The 9507-nt window shown below is 45.5% G+C and overlaps 1 pseudogene; it reads right to left on the reverse strand.

The window, feature by feature from the left end:
* Positions 1 to 8102: 8102 nt before the first annotated feature.
* Positions 8103 to 9507, reverse strand: part of LOC101983091 — a 5685-nt pseudogene continuing 4280 nt past the window's right edge.

Genomic DNA, 9507 nt, shown 5'->3' on the forward strand with positions numbered 1-9507 from the left:
CAGGATCCAGGGATGCTATGGAGCAGGATCCAGGGATGCTATGGAACAGGATCCAGGGATGCTATGGAGCAGGATCCAGGGATGCTATGGAACATGATCCAGGGATCCTCCCAGGTCAGCTTCGCATCTTTGCTCCTGGGTATTCTGAGCCGGGAGTAGGAGAAAAGGAGCCAGGCACATCGGAGTTTGAATATTGTGACTCCAGCCTCTTTACAGAGCTTACATGTTGGCCAAGAAGTTTCCCTGCTGGGAAAGTTTGCCCCAACATTTTCCGGGTATAGAACCTTCCCAAGGTATCTGCCAGTTAGCTTTTCTGTCTGCCACACAGTGACCTGGCCAGACACAGTCCATCCAACCCAAGGATCCCAGTACAGAAGCTGCCCCCCAAAAGCCCTGCTGGTGGACTTTTTCTTTGGAGAGCAGAGGTGATCTGTGATTCTACCTGTACTTTATCATTGATGTGCAGTGTGTTCTGCAAATCCAGAGACCCTCTGTGGGACAGCCATGTTTCCTAAGAAGGAGAAAGTGCAATAAATCCCATTCTTTACCTGCTCTTCAGCAATCCGGAAGCTTGGCACTGCTAGTGTCCTCAGTCTAGGGTTGGCTATGGGAGCAGCGCCCATCGCACCCCGTCTCTGTTCACCAACTGTTCTCAGGAACCCTACCCATGCTCCAAAGTTCTTTGCTGGCCCAGAACATCCAAGGCCAGTAGGACAAGCAAGTTTTTGAGTGTCCTCTCTTTTCTGCTATGTCCTGTGTTGTCCACAGTGCTCTCCAACCCTCCGTTTTTCAGTTCCCACCCCTGATGTCTGCCCAAGCATAGATACCAGGAGGTGGTAGCAGTAACTGTGGCCTTATCAGCTCTTCACTTCCATGCTTTTACCCAAGTCACTGTTGCCCTACTCAACCTGCCACTACCCTGGCTTTCCCACAGCCTTGAGTAGATAGATATTTCCAAAGCTGTTCTTCTGGCTGATTGGGCTTCGATCCTCTGGACTTTTGACTGCTTTGTAGGTTTTGATCAGCAAAGCATGGTGCCTCTTCCTCCCCGTGGGACCACATAACAATCTCTGCCCCACTCCATATGTGTGAGAGCCTCTGGTGCTCTCTCGAGCCTCTGGAGGCAGTGATGTGATAATTGCCCCTGGGGATACAAGGCACAGGGTGGCTCGTAGAGGCTAGGCCTTCAGTGCCAGCCTGCCTCCACCTCCACGCTATTTCCTCAGAGGGCTTCAAGCCAAACCAATGGCGTTTTTGTGTGAAACATCTCTGAGGTAGGAAAGGGACCACTGGAGCTTTGCTAGCAGTAACTGACTTTTAGTTTACTGTTCTGATGGCGCAGGGACTCAGCACAGAACTCACTGTAAATGGAGCAGAGGGAGTGTCCCTCCTCTATGTGAAAAGAAACTAGTTTTATTCTTTACTCTGACTTTTTAAACTGTTTGACTTCCAGTTAGTTTGAATGAGAGTAGTAATTTTTTTACGTGGACTCGGAGGGTCATTGTGATGTGTGGAGTGTGCCCTCCCCTTGGATGTCACAGCCATTGAGTTCCCTGTGGGCCTCATGGACTTGCTCTTGTTAGTTCTAATGATAACCAGACTTAAAGGAGCCAAGGTGACCATGCAGCCAGTTCACCAGTAAATATGGTGACACCTACTTAAAAATTTGTTTTCTCCTTAAAGGCATTTTATGAAGTTGATCATAAAAGTTCTATTACTTCATCCTAAATTAAATTGAGAAAAAGATGTATTTAGTTCTACTAATCAGAAACTGAATTAATAGGAAACGGCTGGTATAGAATAAAATCCCTTTCCTTGTTCCTTAATGTATATAGTTTAACTCTTTCTTTGTTATATTTAAACTATGCTCATTGATATCAGTCTGTTTTGGACTCCTGCTAGTGTTAGAGATGGAAATAGTATTCACTATAAATTCAGTTACTACTTATTGCTATTCTAAATATAAGTATTGAAAATAATCTTTTCAATGCACACAAACATAATCAAAATAAATTTATTAAAAAGTCGCCTAATTTTTTAAAGTCCTGGAGAGACACTGCTCAGCAGTCAAGAGCAGTTGCTGTTGTCGCAGAGGACCCAGGGTCAGTTCCCAGCACCCGCATGGCAGCCTCAGCTGCCTGAAACTCCAGGTCCTGCAGTTCTCACTCCTCCGGCCTCTGCAGGCAATTGCACCCATGATCACATGCACACATGAGTGCGTTCACACACACTCACACAATCAATTAAAAATAAAAATTTGTTTAAAAAATAATGCTTTCATAGATAGACAAATGAGAAGAAAATCAACAATGTTATTTATTTCCATAAGCCACTTCTAAGTTATAGCCTGTGGTGTCTGTTCTTGGTTGTCACCTTGACCTACATCTGGAATTAATTAAAACCCCCAAAATGGGACACACCTGTGAGAGATTTTTGCTTAATTTGAGGTGGGAAGATCTGCTTCTGCCAGGCTGTTTTTATCTAGACTGCTACCAGAAGATGCTACTCAACACTGGGGTATGTCTTCCCACATCAGTAGAGACAATCAGGAAAGCTCTTCAGTGAGACTCTCTTCTCAGGCCATGGAAATCTGTTCCAAGTTGGCATTAAAAACAAACCACAATAGTACATACATGTTTCTAGTTGAGAGCAAACGGGAATAGAGGAAGAACTTCACGGTGAATTAGAGGAAGACAGAAAACAGAGCATGAAAGTTTGATGGAGACCATTGGGCGTGAAGGCACATACCTGTGATCCCAGTACTCAGGAGACTAAGGAAAGAGGGTTGCCAGTTCAAGGCTAGCCTGTACTACAAAGCAAGACCCTATATCAAAACCAAAAATGGGGTAAAGTTTACAGTTAGGAAGGAGGAGATAAAGAGGCGAGAGAAAGCTAAAAATGTGGAGACATTTGACACAATGGAGAAAGGCTGAGGTTTCTCGTGTTGGACAGACAACCTTCATCAGACAAAGAACGAACTAGGCGCACACTCTGAACAGGATTCCTAGAGACCTGACTCCAGGATTGAGTCCCATTGTCCAGTCACATTGCAGGGCTGAGCCCTCGTTACGGAGTGAGAATGAGGATGTGGGGAAAGGACCCCGCCACATTATATGTGAGGGTGTGCATTAATGCAAGCACCGTGATAACCAGAATTTGTCAAAAACTGGAAATACAACTGCCATATGATCCAGTTATCCCACTCCTGGATATGGACAAGATGGACTCTAAGACAGAAAATCACAGAGATACAATGATATCCATGTTTATACAGAAGTGTTCACAATGGCCAAGATAAGGAAATACCCTAGATGTCCATTAAAAGATTAATGGGTAAAACAATGTGGCACACACAAGCATATGCACCAGAGTATTAGTTCCACTATAAAGGAGAATGAGCATATGTCATTTGCAGGAAAATAGACAAAATGAGGATCATCTTTGCATAAGATAAGGCAGAGTCATGAAGGCAAATAGGAGAAATTTCCTCTGCTGTACCAAACACACACACACACACACACACACACACACACACACACACACACACACACACACACACACACACACACAATAAAAGGGAAGAGAACTGGTGAAAGAAGTGGATCCCAAGGCGTGGAGAACAAGATGGTATTACCCGGTGTCTTAGTTACTGTGAAGGAACAGAACCAAGGGGATACAATGAAAGCATTTCACTGGAGACTTGCCTACAGTTTCATGAGGTGTCTCCATGATCATCATGGCAGAGACCTTGACAACAGGTAGGCAGACATGGTTCTGGAGCAATTTCTGGGAGCTTACATCCCAATCCCAAACTTGAAGGCAGAGAAGGACTGGGCCTGGCATGGGTTTTCAATACCTCCAATTCCATTCCTAGTGACACACCTCCTCCAACAAGACCACACCTAATGGTTTCCAAAGTAGTTCCACCCACTAGGGACCAGACAGTCAAACATATGGGACTGTGGCAGCCATTCACATTCAAACCATCACATGAGGTTAGGGTATGACTTGTGTATCTTATATACATGTGTAAATACATCAGAAAGAAGGCCATTGTTTTTTATAAAATATATGTTAATACAAAAGGAATTCAGAACAAAGGAAAAACTATCACCGTGAAAATGGAAGCATATAAATATTGGAATACCACTCAATAGTTTAAAAGAACCCATAACTGACTCATGCAACAGCATAGATAAATCTCGAATGCACAAGGTGAAATGCCAGAAGCCAGGCTTGAAAGACTACACAATCTGACTCCACTGGTATGGCATCTACAAAGGACAGGAGAGGGCTTAACTCAGAACAATGCTGACAGTGAGGTAGAGGAAATGTGTGGGTGGACTGGCAGATGATAGAGCCGTCCCTTGTCTTGAGGTAGTTACTTGACTACAGATTCATCTCAACCCAGATTTATACACTCAAAGCATGATATTTTTTGCATGTAAAATTTAGATTTTTTTGGGGTTTTTGAGATGGGGTTTCACTGTGTTGGGTATCCCTGGCTGTCCTAGATCTCACTCTAGACCAGGCTAGTCTTGAACTCACAGAGATCTGCCTGCCCCTGTGAGGTGGAATATTCAATACATGTTACATTTGTTTATTCTGTAGAATATTTGTTATTGAATAAATAGGAGGAGAAACCTAGGTTTGAGAGAAGAAGAAAAAGAGAGAAAATGAGAAGGAGAGGAAGATGCCAGGCACCAGCCACCCAGCCACACAGACAGCCAAGAAGTAAGAAGGAAAGACATATAGAATAAAGAAGATAAAAAGGCCGGAGGCAAAACGTAGAAGAAGAGAAACGGGATAATTTAAGTTTAAAAAGCTGGCTAAAATCAAGCCAAGCTAAGGCTGGGCATTCATAAGTAAGAATAAGTCTCCATGTATTTATTTGGGAGCTGTGTGGTGGGCCCCCAAAGAGAAAAAATAAATAAACCTGCACCCCTGCATCCCAAGCGCTGGGGTGAAAGGCAGTGCCACCGCCATCTGTCTTAGAGTGTTTTTTAAAGTCATGATAAAATTATCTTCTCAGGTCTTTTAAGACATGTTTCACATTTTCTACTTGTCATTAAAAGCATAAGTCAAAGTAAATCAATTTAGCCTTGTGTACTTTATTAAGTATGGGTTATTAGTGGCAGAAGAAAAATATGCCAACTGCCAAGATGCCGAGATGGAGTTGGTGAAGGCAGCTCAGCGGGTAAAGCGATCGCTACACAAGGCTGGTGTACTGAGTTTGATCCCTGGAACCACGGAAATGAAGGTGGAAGGGGAGAATGCGCTCCACAAAGTTGTTCTCTGACCTCCCCATGTATGCTGTCGTACACACCCATTCTCTCTCTTTCTGTCTCTCTGTCTCTCTGTCTCTCTGTCTCTCTCTCTCTCACACACACACACACACACACACAATTCTGTCTATCATCTAGCTATCTTACACATGTATACATACACACATTCTTTGTCTTAGTATCGACCATACACACATTCTGTCTGCTTATCTAACACACATGCACATGAACACCACAATTTTTAAAAAATGAAATGAAAAGGAGACACCCATAAAAGAAAATGTTAGATTCTCTTCACAGTTTCTGTGCTGACATGGAAGCAATCTTTCCAGCTGTACCAAGGAGACACAGCTCATTTCACTATCATTTCAAAACCTCCCAAGGTAGAGTTGTTAATAATTAATAACAAAATAAAACATCAGAAATACATGAATTACAACTAGGTGTTGTAAAATTCTGGCTGACGGAGAATGGAAGATGAGGCCCCAGGACCATCCCCCTAGCTCCCTTCCTCCCCATCACACTGGTCTCAAGATACTGCACGACCATGGGCGACCAGGTTGCTGAGCTGGGTCAATTGTCACCCAGCAATCAGCGTTGACTGTACAGAGAGCATCTGACAACCAGTCCAGTTCAGACTTGTTCCCGAGTGACACCAGTCATTATTTTTATCTCACGATGTTACAGTTTAACTAATTCACTAATGATTAAGACAGTTTTAAAGACCGAGCAAGCCACACTAGCTGAGTGGCTAGCGCACTTTAGTTAACATGCAAAGGATGTCTGCTCCCCTCTGTGAGCTAATAACACCATCTAATTAATAGCACTCTGAGAAAGTGTCCTGTCAGCAGGAGCCCAGAGGTTGTTTTCCTAATACCTTAAGAGGAGCTCCATCGGCCCTCCTGTTTCATCAAATAAGTAACTGGGGCTATCCAGCTTCCGATTCCTTAATTCTAAAGGTAATTTAGTTCCTAATTCAAAGCACTCGCAGCGCCTTTCCCTGAACGGGCATGTGCTGTGCCCCTTCAAGTGCACAGCCCCATCTTCTTTACTCACCTCCAGTTCCATCCTGAAAAGCGTATCCACCTCACACAAGGCCTTCGGCAAGCAGAGGCCCAGGAGAAGTCAAGGCCATGCTCCGTCTTCTCCTCCCCACTATCCATGTGTTCAGACATATGCAGTGCATACCACATAATAGACTATGCATATTTTGACATGATATATACCCTTTTTTTGTATTGTCTCGTTACTCCAAATTGGCAAAGAGCTGGCTTTACACCCAGGGAGACGAGCCTGGGATATCTGAAACCATCAGCTACTGCACCGCCCAGCACCACTTTGCTGGATGGGCTATGAAACTGGCCGTGAGGATTTCTGAGACACGAGTGGCTCCGTGAAGCAGCAGCAATACCTGCCCGTGCCTGCTGACGACTCTCTTCTCCCGTCTGATTGCTGACGCAGAGAAATTTAGAAGCTGGTGCCCATTGTCAAACTTCCCTCCCATCTCTGCCACCCCACCCCCACTTACCACGTTCCAGGGAAAGGTAAAGGAGCACCTGCCCTCACTCTCAGCTTCCTAAAGGGAGAAGATATCTAAACAAAGGTAATGTGGAATGATCTAGGCGGAAGGGGGGAATAGCCACACATATTGTGAAACAGGAGCTGCTGCTCAACAATTCTGCAGCTGTATAAAACTTCTGTTCTAATCGAGCCAAAATTAGATGCAAAGACACCTCTACTAGCTGTGGCGTGGTGGCCTGCTGAATACACAAATACTCAGTACCACGGGCTGAGTGTTCTTGGCCACCAGTCAGGTCCTTCGTGTGTCCTGATTCTTGGGAAAGGGGCGAGTTCTAAGTGTTCTGTGGATTGCTTATGGAAGGGTTGACACCCCCAGCTATAATATGTGCTTGCCTTACGTAACCCGGGGCTACTGTCACACGGTCCTCCCCAACCTTTTCACCTTCTGGACTCAGCTCTTCAGTGGGTGTGTCACAGAGAGAGTGTGTGTTGACACAGGCCATAAGAGGAGCTCAGACCCCTGGTGCTTGCGCACGGCCTGATGCCAGCGCTAATGTCGGGTCTTTAGGAAGAGCAGCCTGTATTCTTTGCCACCGAACTGTCTCTCCAGGTCCTGTCATTGCTGTTTTACTATGAGGAGCCCCAAGGCACTGGAAATTTAAGCAAATTGAACACACTCGCCCAACTGGTACATACATAGTCAAGTAGGATTCAAATTGAAGCCCTTTGACTCTCGGGTCCCTGTGCCTTCCCCTGCAATCTGCTGCAGCTGGCCTTATAAATTTTAAGAGCAAATAAGCAAATAAAATTACTTTATTTGTTCTTGATGAGGTAGCATAAGCCAGCTTCTAAGCATGCGCAAACAGTCTCTCTCCCTTCTCTCCCACATCCATCTCCACTCAGCGCCGTCACGCTCCCCTCAAGAAGCAGTGTTGATGACATTCAATGTGTATTTTCGCACTTGCAGCTTTCAGTGGATGAGAAGCAGAGAGAAGCTGTTAGTCTGGTCCTGGTGAGATGGCTCAGTGGTTAAGTCTTGGCTGCTCTTCCAGAAGATCGGAGTTTAACCCAGCAACCACATGGTAGCTCATCAACCATCTGAAACTCCAGTTCCAGGAGATCTGGTGCCCTCTTCTGGCCTCCGTGGGCACTGCATGCATACGGTGCACAGTCAATCAGGCAAAACACCCATCCGCACACAATAAAAACAGTAAGAAACAGGTCTCTGCCTAGCAGGAGAGGCTCTGTGATGCTGCCCCTCCAATCTCTCACTTCTTCACTTGTTTAGCTTTGCTCTTAGGAGATGCTGGCCTGACTAGTGCTGAGCTCCGCCTTGGCACCCCATCCCTTGAAAGACCTGGAGGTAGAGCGAGCGATTAAAGCCAGCACACAGCTTAGCCGAATGTAGCAAGGACAGAGCTCCTCATAGGAGTTAGAAAGGGCAATGTGCTGTGTCGTGTAAGATGACTCCGTGACAGCTCTCAGAGTCCGTACTGAGGACCGCTCACTGCCTACGTCTCCATCCAAAGTAAACACAAATCGTAGCCTTGAGAAATGGAAACCCACGTTCAGAACAGAGTAGAACTGTTCTGCTTTGGGCCCCCCGTTTCTCCCTCTGAAGTCTGGGCCTTTAGACTAGGGCAAACTTAGGCTCCAATGTAAGTCAGCTAAAATGACCCCAGTGGGGAGACAGCGTACCTCTCTCTGGCCTCCACATGCAAGGCTCATGCTCTGGGGCTGTGGAAGAGGAGCTCCCAGGACTGCCCAGAGGAGCTGCAGCCGTTGGACCTTCCTTTGTCTGGCCCCACTTTCTATAGCATCTAACCTCGGTCTGCGGGCTCAGGACTCCCTACGAAGTACTGATCTGCCTGGTTCAGGGATCCAGTATATAGAGATAAGAACAGGGGTCAGGAGTCATGCATGACCTCAGTCTGGTTGAGCTCCGTACTGCTTGCAAGTGACTTAACCACGCTGTATCTCCATTTCTGCATTCGGTGAGTAGTGGTCATAGCAGGGGCTGCCTTCTGGGACGGCTCTGAATTAAGTGAGCTAATACTTGAGGACTGCTAATTTCTGACACACGGCACTGTGCGACATGAGAGATGAGTCCTACTACCTAAACCCTACACTGTTTTGTGATGGAGGGAGAAAGGTGCTGAACTGTAGACTGGGGTGCCCTGAGCCAGGAAAAGGCCATCCGCATGAATCTAGAAGATGGAGCGCCAGCGCTGTGACTCAATTATCTGGTTATATCAGGCTCTGTGATCATTTCAGACGACATTTCTCCTGCAGATTTCTTATTGCACTTAGCCGGTGATCTCTGTAGACATCTGGCCGCTGTATGGCAGGTCTTCCCACTGGTCTATTGTAGCAGCTGTAATAATTACACAATCCCTGACAACATCCATTGTAAACACACAGATCCTCCAATTCCTCTCACAACATGTCTACAAATACCCAAAACCAAAGCAAAACAGAGCGAGTTATACACAGATTCTCAGGGTTTTTTTTTTAAATTTCATTGAATTTTTGCTTTTTTGACAGTTATGTATACATACATATATATAGTGAATTTCAGTCTTTTTTTTTCTTCCTGCATTCCACTCTCTGATGACATCTCCCTCTGACCTCTTGTTTTATCAGGTTCCCTCTTGGTTTCATGGTGTGTGTGTGTGTGTGTGTGTGTGTGTGTGTGTGTGTG

This window comes from Microtus ochrogaster, chromosome 1, assembly GCF_000317375.1.
Source record: "Microtus ochrogaster isolate Prairie Vole_2 chromosome 1, MicOch1.0, whole genome shotgun sequence".
Classification (NCBI taxonomy): domain Eukaryota; kingdom Metazoa; phylum Chordata; class Mammalia; order Rodentia; family Cricetidae; genus Microtus; species Microtus ochrogaster.